The following is a 653-nucleotide window of genomic DNA, read 5'->3' as shown; positions in this document are numbered from 1 at the left end:
TCACGACTTTTATTTTACATTTATGTATCTAATACGTAAGAAAGGCAAAACCGCAGTAATTAATCTTACTATAATAATATTGTAAATGCGAATATTTTAATGGATGGATGGATGTTTCTTGAAGGTATCTCCAGAACGACTTCATGGATCTCTCTGAATTTTGGCGTTGATGTAGAACATCTGGAAGAACACATAGGCAACTAATTAAGTTTTTTAACTCCACCCGGACGAAGTCGCGGGCGACAGCTAGTACTTATTAATTTTTGCATCTAAGATGATTTTATACATATTTTGCAGATACTTAAAAATTTAACTTAATATTATTAGACGTTCGTTTTCTGGTCCAATTTAACCTTGATTAAAATGGTTACATGTGAATATAAAATTTAATATCAGCATAGCAATAAAGAGAAAATATTCTTCGGTATTAGAGAAGCTTACGGTATTAGAATTTGTGATCTAGGCGAGAGGCGCGCAGTTATTCGACCTATGTTAATACGGCCCAGTCGACTGTCGACGTCTATCTCATCTCCATATTTATATGGAATTACAATTGAACGGACAAATCCTTTCATAGAATTGTAGATTTTTCTTGTTATATAACATGTACATAAATTGTAAATAACATGGCACAATGTTATTTAAAAGACAAA

The sequence above is a fragment of the Papilio xuthus genome, unplaced genomic scaffold, assembly GCF_000836235.2.
Source record: "Papilio xuthus unplaced genomic scaffold, Pxut_1.1 DF825946.1, whole genome shotgun sequence".
Taxonomy (NCBI): Eukaryota; Metazoa; Arthropoda; class Insecta; order Lepidoptera; family Papilionidae; genus Papilio; species Papilio xuthus.
Note: the sequence above shows the minus strand (reverse complement) of the source record.